The sequence below is a fragment of the Hibiscus syriacus genome, unplaced genomic scaffold, assembly GCF_006381635.1.
Source record: "Hibiscus syriacus cultivar Baekdansim isolate YM2019G1 unplaced genomic scaffold, ASM638163v2 tig00005974_pilon, whole genome shotgun sequence".
In the NCBI taxonomy this organism is placed as follows: Eukaryota; Viridiplantae; Streptophyta; class Magnoliopsida; order Malvales; family Malvaceae; genus Hibiscus; species Hibiscus syriacus.
The window spans coordinates 4,621,694-4,634,448 of record NW_024062076.1 but is presented as its reverse complement, the minus strand read 5'-3'; the positions used below and the strand labels follow the sequence as shown (position 1 = coordinate 4,634,448).

Sequence of the window (12,755 nt, the reverse complement as noted above, 5' to 3'; positions counted from 1 at the left end):
TTTGTTGAGTTGTGTCATTTATATTATACCCACTTTTTTCATTTAATGAAATCCTAACTTTTATTTAAATATTATTAAGAATTTGATTGATATTATAAATAGTGATTAATGATTCATTTCATTATTTTAGTTTTTATTCTTCTTACGAGTTTATTTGTCTAATTATTAAAAAATGCTTAATATCAAAATAAGTTTTCAAATTATATCGCTTTTTCTGAACATGTATCTAAATTATTTTTTACACATCCCGGTGTCTAACGTTATAAATGTCATCATTTTAGGTGCCCGGACCATCAATGACATTATTTTCCTCGTTAAATGACACGTGTCATAATCTTATAATTTTAAAACTTTTTATTTTCTAAAAAATAAAAAAATATTAAAAAATTATTAGAATTTTTAAAAAAGAAACCCAAAAATTTCCCCTCCCCAGCTCATCTCCCTTCCCTACTCCATTCTTCCATGACATTTCCATGGCCAAATGGACGGCTACCATAGTCGACTAAACAGTAGATTATCATGATTGATAAAACAATTTAAGGGATTGAGTATTTGGGTTAGGGATTAAGGATTTAAATATATGGATTTGAGAATTTTAGGTTTTGAGATGATAGTAAGGGTTTTGACCCGTTATTGGTTTGTTGGCGATGTATGGGTGACCAGTCGCCGGTGAATGGGTGGCCGGAGATGACCAATGATTGGAGTAAATGTGACTAGAATAAGAGAGTTTAAGAGTTTGAGTTTTTTTTGGTATTTTATAAAAATATGGGATTTTTCTAAAAAACAATTAAGTGTTTTCTTAAAATAAATTTTCAAAACTACCAGATTATGGCATATGTCACTTAAAGGATGAGATTAACGCCATTGACGGCCCGAACACCTAAAGTGTTAACTTTTGTAATGTTTGACATCTAGATGAGTCAAAAAATAGTTTAAACACCTATTCAAAAAAGGTATAATTTGAGCACTTATTTTGGTATTAAACTGTAAAAGAGTTATTTCATCAAAAATAGAAACTTTATGCATTTAATTTTTTTTAATGATATTTAAGTTTTTTATTATTTTTCTTTGTTGGGATTTTCATAAGCTCGAATCGACAACCGAAATGGTTTGCAAAGAGGGGTCGGAATAGTTTTGTGTTTAGGGAGTAAGGAGATTGAAAGATAGAGAATTGCATGGCGATTTATAGTGGTTCGACTTTCTCAACCAAAGTCTACGTCCACTACCTTAGCTCCTCACCAAGGATTTTCCAACAAATTCACTAATTTGTTCTTTCTTTTGAGGACAAAGAGTAACCTTACAAACTCCCTAGTTTTTCCGGGCTAAACTAGAACCTTTCCCTAGCTTTTACATGGGATTAGCTAGAACCTTTCCCCTTTACAAAAGGATAAAAGAAGTAAACAAATAAACCTCTCAAAGGTTGGCGTTTACAAGATTTAGCTCACAAGAACAAAATATTTACAAGAAAAAGATGAAATAAGAATGAAAAACTATTCTCTTGTGTTTGATTGCTTGGATAGTTGTTCTCTGACTTCTTCAAGTGTCCTTAGCTTATATTTATAACTTGGAATGTGTTTGAAGTCGTATATAGCCGTTGGGGATGTTTTAGAGCCGTTTGGAGATAAGAATCAATTAATAAAACTGCTTGGAGCGTGGGGGGAATCGGTACCCCCTTTGGGGGGAATCGGTTCCCTCTGGACAATCTATAATTTTTGGCTTTGAAACGGCTCGAAATACTTCGTAAAATTGTTTTAAAATTATTTTAAGATTAAAACTTAATTTTGCACTTAAGTAATGATTAAAAATGACATTTGAAAGATTTAGAGTAATATTTTGATATTCGAATAATTATATCGAATATACTTAGAAATATTTTTGGAAAATCTTAAACTTCATTTAACTTAATTTGTTATATCGAAATATCTAAATGTTTTCAACAATCTCCCCCTTTTTGATATAACAAAACATTTTAGTAATTTTAAGATTTTGAAATCAAGTTTGAAATTACTCCCCCTTACTCTAACACTTCTCCCCTTTAAAACACTTCTCCCCCCTTTTTGTTAAATAAAAAATAATTCAATCTTTGAAGTTCAAAATAACTTTGGAGAGTAAGTAGTAAATTTGACATTTTAAAAATCATTTGAAAAATCAAAGCTCCCCCTCAATAAATGCATTCCAAATAAAACTATGCTTTTAGGATCTTGACACTTAAACAAAATTGAATTTCAACAAAGAATAACAAACATGTTAGTAGAACATGAAATTCAATGTATCCAAGTCAAAAATACTTTATGCAATACCAATTGTTGAATTTAAGATCATATGCATGCAAGAAAAGGGAAAATAGTAGTTTTAAACCCTATATGTGACCAAAATGCAAAAGCACGCTAAAGTTAGAGGGACTAAAACATGAATAACCCAAAAAATTACAAAGCACGCAAGAAAAAGCCAAAATAATAGTTTTGGTCCCTACAAGTGACCAAACTATAAAAATCCTAAACCTAGTGAGACCTAAGCATGATTTTACCCTAAATTAGTCCTATAAATATTACTTTTCCTTTTTTTTCATTTTAAGCTTAAACCGAAAAAAATCTAAATGCTCTCCCATTTCTCTCGCCCGATCTACTATCGGCCGCCTCGAATCCGGTCGTTCGACCGCCATATGTGGTGGTCGAAACCCCAAAGCAAACAAGAACACCTAAAAATCGTAGATCTACTAGCCTATGACCTCGTATAGGGATTAAAACCACCAAAAACGTCCCTAAACTACCCAAAACCAATCTAAACTCCTCGACTTCCCTGAACTCCGACGACACCTATTCGACTAAGGTAAACCTAGATCTATTGCTACTTTTATTTTTTTAGTGTTTTTACTGTAAAATGACCTGGTTTTGTGTTATTTAGCCTAGAAAGATTTCATTTTTTCACTACTATTGGGAATAAAAAGAGCTTCCACTTTGTTATTACCCATTTTTTAAAAAAATGAAACTAAAAAAAATTGATCATTCGAAAACTAAAAAACCTTTTTTTATTTACAGAGGTTCGAAATTATCAACAGAGAAAAACAAAAAAAATCTACTCGAAATTAAAAAAAGAATAATAATAAACTTGAACGCAATTTATTGCTTCGAAAAAAAACCTGAGTTACAATGTTTTTTTTACCAAGAGAACTTTGCAGTCTTTAATGCATGGGTTTTATACCCATTTACAAAGAAGTTAAAATGATTGCAATCTTGTTTCTTGTTTGTTGTTTCTATAGGGTTGCGTGGAGTGTTGGGGGAGCCGCGTGCGTGGGTGATTCTGCCAGTATTAGGGCAGAGAACTTGGCCATTGGTTGGGGAGATTGGGCAGCTATCCTAGGATTAGAGTTAGACCCGGGTTGGGTCTAATTTGGGCCCCGGATCGGGTCCTGGGTTGGTTTGGTTTGGGCTTGAGTTGGTTTGGTTTGAGCTTGAGGCCCATTTGTAAAAGGGGTAGAAAATGGTGATTACACACTCTGAGTTTCTTTGTTGAGTTGTGTCATTTATATTATACCCACTTTTTTCATTTAATGAAATCCTAACTTTTATTTAAAAATTATTAAGAATTTGATTGATATTATAAATAGTGATTAATGATTCATTTCATTATTTTAGTTTTTATTCTTCTTACGAGTTTATTTGTCTAATTATTAAAAAATGCTTAATATCAAAATAAGTTTTCAAATTATATCGCTTTTTCTGAACATGTATCTAAATTATTTTTTACACATCCCGGTGTCTAACGTTATAAATGTCATCATTTTAGGTGCCCGGACCATCAATGACATTATTTTCCTCGTTAAATGACACGTGTCATAATCTTATAATTTTAAAACTTTTTATTTTTCTAAAAAATAAAAAAATATTAAAAAAATTATTAGAATTTTTAAAAAAGAAAACCAAAAATTTCCCCTCCCCAGCTCATCTCCCTTCCCTACTCCATTCTTCCATGACATTTCCATGGGCAAATGGACGGCTACCATAGTCGACTAAACAGTAGATTATCATGATTGATAAAACAATTTAAGGGATTGAGTATTTGGGTTAGGGATTAAGGATTTAAATATATGGATTTGAGAATTTTAGGTTTTGAGATGATAGTAAGGGTTTTGACCCGTTATTGGTTTGTTGGCGATGTATGGGTGACCAGTCGCCGGTGAATGGGTGGCCGGAGATGACCAATGATTGGAGTAAATGTGACTAGAATAAGAGAGTTTAAGAGTTTGAGTTTTTTTGGTATTTTATAAAAATATGGGATTTTTCTAAAAAACAATTAAGTGTTTTCTTAAAATAAATTTTTAAAACTACCAGATTATGGCATATGTCACTTAAAGGATGAGATTAACGCCATTGACGACCCGAACACCTAAAGTGTTAACTTTTGTAATGTTTGACATCTAGATGAGTCAAAAAATAGTTTAAACACCTATTTAAAAAAGGTATAATTTGAGCACTTATTTTGGTATTAAACTGTAAAAAAGTTATTTCATCAAAAATAGAAACTTTATGCATTTAATTTTTTTTAATGATATTTAAGTTTTTTATTATTTCTCTTTGTTGGGATTTTCATAAGCTCGAATCGACAACCGAAATGGTTTGCAAAGAGGGGTCGGAATAGTTTTGTGTTTAGGGAGTAAGGAGATTGAAAGATAGAGAATTGCATGGCGATTTATAGTGGTTCGACTTTCTCAACCAAAGTCTACGTCCACTACCTTAGCTCCTCACCAAGGATTTTCCAACAAATTCACTAATTTGTTCTTTCTTTTGAGGACAAAGAGTAACCTTACAAACTCCCTAGTTTTTCCGGGCTAAACTAGAACCTTTCCCTAGCTTTTACATGGGATTAGCTAGAACCTTTCCCCTTTACAAAAGGATAAAAGAAGTAAACAAATAAACCTCTCAAAGGTTGGCGTTTACAAGATTTAGCTCACAAGAACAAAATATTTACAAGAAAAAGATGAAATAAGAATGAAAAACTATTCTCTTGTGTTTGATTGCTTGGATAGTTGTTCTCTGACTTCTTCAAGTGTCCTTAGCTTATATTTATAACTTGGAATGTGTTTGAAGTCGTATATAGCCGTTGGGGATGTTTTGGAGCCGTTTGGAGATAAGAATCAATTAATAAAACTGCTTGGAGCGTGGGGGGAATCGGTACCCCCTTTGGGGGGAATCGGTTCCCTCTGGACAATCTATAATTTTTGGCTTTGAAACGGCTCGAAATACTTCGTAAAATTGTTTTGAAATTATTTTAAGATTAAAACTTAATTTTGCACTTAAGTAATGATTAAAAATGACATTTGAAAGATTTAGAGTAATATTTTGATATTCGAATAATTATATCGAATATACTTAGAAATATTTTTGGAAAATCTTAAACTTCATTTAACTTAATTTGTTATATCGAAATATCTAAATGTTTTCAACAATCTCCCCCTTCTTGATATAACAAAACATTTTAGTAATTTTTAGATTTTGAAATCAAGTTTGAAATTACTCCCCCTTACTCTAACACTTCTCCTCTTTAAAACACTTCTCCCCCCTTTTTGTTAAATAAAAAATAATTCAATCTTTGAAGTTCAAAATAACTTTGGAGAGTAAGTAGTAAATTTGACATTTTAAAAATCATTTGAAAAATCAAAGCTCCCCCTCAATAAATGCATTCCAAATAAAACTATGCTTTTAGGATCTTGACACTTAAACAAAATTGAATTTCAACAAAGAATAACAAACATGTTAGTAGAACATGAAATTCAATGTATCCAAGTCAAAAATACTTTATGCAATACCAATTGTTGAATTTAAGATCATATGCATGCAAGAAAAGGGAAAATAGTAGTTTTAAACCCTATATGTGACCAAAATGCAAAAGCACGCTAAAGTTAGAGGGACTAAAACATGAATAACCCAAAAAATTACAAAGCACGCAAGAAAAAGCCAAAATAATAGTTTTGGTCCCTACAAGTGACCAAACTATAAAAATCCTAAACCTAGTGAGACCTAAGCATGATTTTACCCTAAATTAGTCCTATAAATATTACTTTTCCTTTTTTTTCATTTTAAGCTTAAACCGAAAAAAATCTAAATGCTCTCCCATTTCTCTCGCCCGATCTACTATCGGCCGCCTCGAATCCGGTCGTTCGACCGCCACATGTGGTGGTCGAAACCCCAAAGCAAACAAGAACACCTAAAAATCGTAGATCTACTAGCCTATGACCTCGTATAGGGATTAAAACCACCAAAAACGTCCCTAAACTACCCAAAACCAATCTAAACTCCTCGACTTCCCTGAACTCCGACGACACCTATTCGACTAAGGTAAACCTAGATCTATTGCTACTTTTATTTTTTTAGTGTTTTTACTGTAAAATGACCTGGTTTTGTGTTATTTAGCCTAGAAAGATTTCATTTTTTCACTACTATTGGGAATAAAAAGAGCTTCCACTTTGTTATTACCCATTTTTTAAAAAAATGAAACTAAAAAAAATTGATCATTCGAAAACTAAAAAACCTTTTTTTATTTACAGAGGTTCGAAATTATCAACAGAGAAAAACAAAAAAAATCTACTCGAAATTAAAAAAAGAATAATAATAAACTTGAACGCAATTTATTGCTTCGAAAAAAAACCTGAGTTACAATGTTTTTTTTACCAAGAGAACTTTGCAGTCTTTAATGCATGGGTTTTATACCCATTTACAAAGAAGTTAAAATGATTGCAATCTTGTTTCTTGTTTGTTGTTTCTATAGGGTTGCGTGGAGTGTTGGGGGAGCCGCGTGCGTGGGTGATTCTGCCAGTATTAGGGCAGAGAACTTGGCCATTGGTTGGGGAGATTGGGCAGCTATCCTAGGATTAGAGTTAGACCCGGGTTGGGTCTAATTTGGGCCCCGGATCGGGTCCTGGGTTGGTTTGGTTTGGGCTTGAGTTGGTTTGGTTTGAGCTTGAGGCCCATTTGTAAAAGGGGTAGAAAATGGTGATTACACACTCTGAGTTTCTTTGTTGAGTTGTGTCATTTATATTATACCCACTTTTTTCATTTAATGAAATCCTAACTTTTATTTAAAAATTATTAAGAATTTGATTGATATTATAAATAGTGATTAATGATTCATTTCATTATTTTAGTTTTTATTCTTCTTACGAGTTTATTTGTCTAATTATTAAAAAATGCTTAATATCAAAATAAGTTTTCAAATTATATCGCTTTTTCTGAACATGTATCTAAATTATTTTTTACACATCCCGGTGTCTAACGTTATAAATGTCATCATTTTAGGTGCCCGGACCATCAATGACATTATTTTCCTCGTTAAATGACACGTGTCATAATCTTATAATTTTAAAACTTTTTACTTTTCTAAAAAATAAAAAAATATTAAAAAATTTATTAGAATTTTTAAAAAAGAAACCCAAAAATTTCCCCTCCCCAGCTCATCTCCCTTCCCTACTCCATTCTTCCATGACATTTCCATGGGCAAATGGACGGCTACCATAGTCGACTAAACAGTAGATTATCATGATTGATAAAACAATTTAAGGGATTGAGTATTTGGGTTAGGGATTAAGGATTTAAATATATGGATTTGAGAATTTTAGGTTTTGAGATGATAGTAAGGGTTTTGACCCGTTATTGGTTTGTTGGCGATGTATGGGTGACCAGTCGCCGGTGAATGGGTGGCCGGAGATGACCAATGATTGGAGTAAATGTGACTAGAATAAGAGAGTTTAAGAGTTTGAGTTTTTTTGGTATTTTATAAAAATATGGGATTTTTCTAAAAAACAATTAAGTGTTTTCTTAAAATAAATTTTTAAAACTACCAGATTATGGCATATGTCACTTAAAGGATGAGATTAACGCCATTGACGGCCCGAACACCTAAAGTGTTAACTTTTGTAATGTTTGACATCTAGATGAGTCAAAAAATAGTTTAAACACCTATTTAAAAAAGGTATAATTTGAGCACTTATTTTGGTATTAAACTGTAAAAAAGTTATTTCATCAAAAATAGAAACTTTATGCATTTAATTTTTTTTAATGATATTTAAGTTTTTTATTATTTCTCTTTGTTGGGATTTTCATAAGCTCGAATCGACAACCGAAATGGTTTGCAAAGAGGGGTCGGAATAGTTTTGTGTTTAGGGAGTAAGGAGATTGAAAGATAGAGAATTGCATGGCGATTTATAGTGGTTCGACTTTCTCAACCAAAGTCTACGTCCACTACCTTAGCTCCTCACCAAGGATTTTCCAACAAATTCACTAATTTGTTCTTTCTTTTGAGGACAAAGAGTAACCTTACAAACTCCCTAGTTTTTCCGGGCTAAACTAGAACCTTTCCCTAGCTTTTACATGGGATTAGCTAGAACCTTTCCCCTTTACAAAAGGATAAAAGAAGTAAACAAATAAACCTCTCAAAGGTTGGCGTTTACAAGATTTAGCTCACAAGAACAAAATATTTACAAGAAAAAGATGAAATAAGAATGAAAAACTATTCTCTTGTGTTTGATTGCTTGGATAGTTGTTCTCTGACTTCTTCAAGTGTCCTTAGCTTATATTTATAACTTGGAATGTGTTTGAAGTCGTATATAGCCGTTGGGGATGTTTTGGAGCCGTTTGGAGATAAGAATCAATTAATAAAACTGCTTGGAGCGTGGGGGGAATCGGTACCCCCTTTGGGGGGAATCGGTTCCCTCTGGACAATCTATAATTTTTGGCTTTGAAACGGCTCGAAATACTTCGTAAAATTGTTTTGAAATTATTTTAAGATTAAAACTTAATTTTGCACTTAAGTAATGATTAAAAATGACATTTGAAAGATTTAGAGTAATATTTTGATATTCGAATAATTATATCGAATATACTTAGAAATATTTTTGGAAAATCTTAAAATTCATTTAACTTAATTTGTTATATCGAAATATCTAAATGTTTTCAACAATCTCCCCCTTTTTGATATAACAAAACATTTTAGTAATTTTAAGATTTTGAAATCAAGTTTGAAATTACTCCCCCTTACTCTAACACTTCTCCCCTTTAAAACACTTCTCCCCCTTTTTGTTAAATAAAAAATAATTCAATCTTTGAAGTTCAAAATAACTTTGGAGAGTAAGTAGTAAATTTGACATTTTAAAAATCATTTGAAAAATCAAAGCTCCCCCTCAATAAATGCATTCCAAATAAAACTATGCTTTTAGGATCTTGACACTTAAACAAAATTGAATTTCAACAAAGAATAACAAACATGTTAGTAGAACATGAAATTCAATGTATCCAAGTCAAAAATACTTTATGCAATACCAATTGTTGAATTTAAGATCATATGCATGCAAGAAAAGGGAAAATAGCAGTTTTAAACCCTATATGTGACCAAAATGCAAAAGCACGCTAAAGTTAGAGGGACTAAAACATGAATAACCCAAAAAATTACAAAGCACACAAGAAAAAGCCAAAATAATAGTTTTGGTCCCTACAAGTGACCAAACTATAAAAATGCTAAACCTAGTGGGACCTAAGCATGATTTTACCCTAAATTAGTCCTATAAATATTACTTTTCCTTTTTTTTCATTTTAAGCTTAAACCGAAAAAATCTAAATGCTCTCCCATTTCTCTCGCCCGATCTACTATCGGCCGCCTCGAATCCGGTCGTCGTTCGACCGCCACATGTGGTGGTCGAAACCCCAAAGTAAACAAGAACACCTAAAAATCGTAGATCTACTAGCCTATGACCTCGTATAGGGATTAAAACCACCAAAAACGTCCATAAACTACCCAAAACCAATCTAAACTCCTCGACTTCCCTGAACTCCGACGACACCTATTCGACTAAGGTAAACCTAGATCTATTTCTACTTTTATTTTTTTAGTGTTTTTACTATAAAATGACCTGGTTTTGTGTTATTTAGCCTAGAAAGATTTCATTTTTTCACTGCTATTGGGAATAAAAAGAGCTTCCACTTTGTTATTACCCATTTTTTAAAAAATGAAACTAAAAAAAATTGATCATTCGAAAACTAAAAAACCTTTTTTTATTTACAGAGGTTCGAAATTATCAACAGAGAAAAACAAAAAAAAATCTACTTAATATAATTTATTTTAAATTGCTTATTATGTCACCCATTATTATTTAGTTTTTATTTTAGTCACTTAACTATTATTTATTTTATATTACACTTAATATAATCATTTATTGTAACCATTAACCAATATAATCGTTACATTTAATAGGTTAATTAACCAAACTATTAATACTAAACAGTTTCGGTTAATCGAACCATTAAAAATTATGGTTAACAGTTAAGGTTACGATTACGAATTTTGATAAACGGTTAACCGTTAATAAATTAAATTTTATAATTATATTTCTAATTTATTATTTTTTGCACAAATAACTTAATATAAATTTTATATTATTTATAATCTATATATATTTTTAATAAAATTTATATACAAATAACTTAATATATATATATATATATATATATATATATTTCTTTGAAAATATAGAAACATACTTACACCAATATAATTACGTGTTTATTGTTAGGTAATTAGATATTCAAAGATGTATATACTTACTGATAACTCTCCAAAAGAGTTATCTTTAAAAGCACTTTTAGCCTAAGTTTAGTTTGATCTTAAGCATTGTTAGGAGTATTTTAGGATTAATTTTAATTAGTTTTTATGATTTTTCACGTTTATATATGGTGGGCTGCTTAGGGCTAAAACTGAAATTTAATGCTGAAAATATGCAATGACACTGTAGCATTGCAGGAAATACTATGTACCATTCGATTGTAGTTACTGATGATGCTATGGCATTCCGATGCTATGGCATTCCAATTGTATGAAGCATCCCAATGTTGTAGAGCAATCGATGAATCAACTGAAAGCTGTGGAATTCTCTAGAATGGGACAACTGTCCTGGGTAGTTGTCAAATGGATGGATCCTATCTAAATCGTGACAGTAAACCATTGGAGGATCATATTTCCTATTCACCTATAAATATGGTACTTGCCTTCTAATTTGGACAGACCAAATACACACAAAATTTCGAGAGAAAAATTCACCACCGTTTTCTTCACCCGATGGAAGCCTAAGCCCTTTGCCAGGGATTGCTACAGCAGAAAGAAAGATCACCAAGTATCATCTGTCATCAGTAGATCACTGTTCGAGCATTCCATCGAGAGAAGGGGGTGTTTGAATATACTTAAATTTGTATTGGATGATATTTTGGATTTATGGTTTTACTCTACTATGATTGTTTTTTTCTATGAGCTTGGATGATTAGATTATGAGTATAAATATTTGTAATCAATGAATGGTTATTTTAAATGTTTACATAAATAGATTTGTTTAACTTGCCATCTACTTTTGATAGGCTGGTGGATGTTGAGTAGTATTGTGCATACTGAAAAATAGGCAACCTAGTATTAGCCTTGTTAAAATGTTGGATCTTTGATTTATGAAAGCTTTTAAAGTAATTCAACAGGCTTTAATCATTGCTAATAGCATAGAAATCATATTCATTGTTTGTTTGAAACTTGAATCCCTTAATACTTCCAATTTCCATTCGATTGTTGACTTGTCGCTCTCTGTAATGTTGTAGCATGAACTGGTGTTTTACATTTTGATTTTATTTTCTCGTCTTAAAGCAATCAATCAACATTTATCTTTTTTTAAACTCTATTGAAAACCATATGCTCTCTGTGGGATCGATACTCGTAACTTAATCGTTGCCACTTTTATTACTTGATTTGTGACACCTGCACTTGCGTTATTACTATAGCATTTTACACAACATCAAGTTTTTGACACTATTTCCGAGGAGCATCGATTTGATTTAGAGTGTTATTTTCTTTTGATCCCAAGATAGAATGTGCTTTTCATCAACGTCGAAGAGAAGTTGCACTTAATCGAGCAAACATGAATGTTGGGAATAATAAAAACGCTTTACCTCTGAATGCCACATGAGGAGAATGAAAAATTTTCAGCTAGGCAACCAAATCAATATTCGATGACCGAAATCACCCGTTTCTCGATCACGTGGTACCAATTTTGGACGATTTGCATCTGGGTACTACGAGGCCAATTATCAATGCTGCGAACTTTGAATTAAAGCCTGTCATATTTCAGATGCTGCAATTTATGGGACATTATGGAGGAAGTGTTGCTGAATATCCTAGATCCCATTTAAGAGCTTTTATGGAAGTTTGCGATTTGTTTATACAACAAGGAGTTTCGAAGAAGGCTCTGAAGCTAAAAGTATTTCCCTACTCGCTGCATGACAAAGCACGAGGCTGGTTGAGTTCACTGTCGCCTGGGGCTATAACATCATGGAATAAATTAGCCCAGAAATTCTTGTTGTGTTTCAACCCACCGAACATGAATGCTAAGCTGTAAAATGATCTGAATTCATTCAGGAAAAAGGAGGATGAAAATTTGTATGAGGCTTGGGAGAGATTCAAAGAGTCTCCGAGGAAATGTCCTCTGCATGGATTTTCGAATTGGACTCAAATGGAGATGTTCTACAATGGTTTAAACATACACACTCGTATGGTTGTCGATGCTTCAGCAAATGAAACTTTTCTAGATAAATCATACAATGAAATATTAGAAAAGATTTTAACTAATGATTTCTAATATCTGAATACGAGAAATATGTTTGGTCGTCATAATGCTGCAGTAATCGATTCTGAAACTTTCAACTCTATGACATCATAGATCTCATCCTTGACAGAAA

At 32.0% G+C, this 12,755-nt stretch overlaps 1 non-coding gene across 1 annotated transcript; it reads right to left on the bottom strand.

Annotated features, from left to right (window-relative positions):
- Positions 1 to 12,401: 12,401 nt before the first annotated feature.
- LOC120200519 lies at positions 12,402 to 12,513 on the bottom strand. Its single transcript, XR_005523563.1, has one exon. It is a non-coding gene; the product is annotated as a small nucleolar RNA R71 (small nucleolar RNA).
- Positions 12,514 to 12,755: the final 242 nt, after the last annotated feature.